This window comes from Cebus imitator, unplaced genomic scaffold (genome assembly GCF_001604975.1).
Source record: "Cebus imitator isolate Cc_AM_T3 unplaced genomic scaffold, Cebus_imitator-1.0 Scaffold445, whole genome shotgun sequence".
In the NCBI taxonomy this organism is placed as follows: Eukaryota; Metazoa; Chordata; class Mammalia; order Primates; family Cebidae; genus Cebus; species Cebus imitator.
Window position 1 is genome coordinate 754,382 of NW_016107760.1, and position 1,578 is coordinate 755,959.

General features: G+C 47.8%; 1 pseudogene; it reads left to right on the forward strand.

Moving 5' to 3' along the window:
• Window positions 1-498: 498 nt before the first annotated feature.
• Window positions 499-1,265, forward strand: LOC108291042 (annotated as a pseudogene).
• The last annotated feature ends 313 nt before the right edge of the window (window positions 1,266-1,578 follow it).

Genomic DNA, 1,578 nt, shown 5'->3' on the forward strand with positions numbered 1-1,578 from the left:
CAGGAGAATCGCTTGAACCTGGGAGGTGGAGGTTTCAGTGAGCCGAGATTGCGCCATTGCACTCCAGTATGGGAGACAGAGCAAGACTCCTTCTCAAAAAGAAAATAAATAAATTAAATAAAAATAAATAAATAAATAGATAAAAATAAACTTTTTACCCTGGTCTTACCCCTGAACTCCAGATCTGTATACATTAGGCATACGTGACATCAATAGGCATCAGAATCTTTACATGTCCTAAACAGAACTCTTAATTTCATCCTTGCATTAGTCGGTGTTCAGTGGTGAGAAACAGAAACTGCTTAGTCATTTAGAAGAGAAAAGGATGGAACACAGGGAATTAAGGGCTTACAAAAATCAGTGGAAGAGCTGGAAGAACGAGGTATAGCCTCAGGCTGTAGGAATGACTACTAGGACTCTATCACTAAATAGGCCCATTAGGGGTGCTGTAACCTCTGCACTCAGTCAGAAACGGGGGTTCAGGAAGCCTCCTCTGGGATGGTGGGCTTCAAGAATAGAACAGCTCCCAGGACCTCCACGCCCGGCCCCGCATCAGAGCTCGGCCTCGCCCTCGAGCCGCAGCCGGGCCTGGCTGCCTTCCGCGCCCGCTTGCACTGGCTGTGCCACTTCCTGGGGCTGTGCGCGCACCTCGACGGCACGCCCGACATCTGGGCGCTGCACCACTGGAGCGTCTGGCTCACCCCTTTCTCGCGCTGCGCTACTTGCCTCTTCGACGCGGCTTTCTTCCTGTGCTGCCTGCGCGAGCCGCTGCTAGTCTACCCCGACTTGACGGAGGTGGTGGGCAGCCTGTGGTGATCTCCATCAGAGGCAACTGAAAGTTTCTTTTCAAAAGAAATTTGGCTGGCACCCCACAGTTCTACGAAATGAGAAAACTTGAAAACTTTGCCTGTCTCTGACTTGCACAAATTATGTTTGGATCGTGCATTAGAAGGACTGGAAAGGTGGCTGCCCATCACCTTGTTAGCTGCTTATGGGATGCTGCAGCTTTTACCAGGTGATGAGCCAGACTTGGACGATTCAGACTTTTTAGAAAATCTTTTGTCTGCTGGAAAAACAAACAAACAAAAACGGAAGAGATCATGAAGGAAGGCAAGCAATTTCACCGGATAGTGATATACAATCGCCATCTTTACGATATTCACGTGACTGTTCAAAGTATCGTTTATCCTAAGAACTCCATATTAAGAGCCATTTGTAGGGTGTTCATGCTTGTTTGTAAACTGGCCTACTTGAAGTCCTTGTGAATAATGAGGGTCGAATTTCAACTTTCTTGAAACTTAAGGAAATTTGTGCCTATAATAGTTATTATACAGCCATGCGTGGTGGCTCACGCCTGTAATCCTAGCACTTTGGGAGGCCGAGGCGGGTGGATCACTTGAGGTCAGGAGTTCGAAACCAGCCTGGCCAATATGGTGAATCCCCATCTCTACTAAAAATACAAAAATTTAGCCTGGATATGTTGGCACATGCCTGTAATCCCAGCTTCTTGGGAGGCTGAGGCAGGAGAATTGCTTGAACCTGGGAGATGGAGGTTGTAGTGAGCCAAGATTGCGCCAC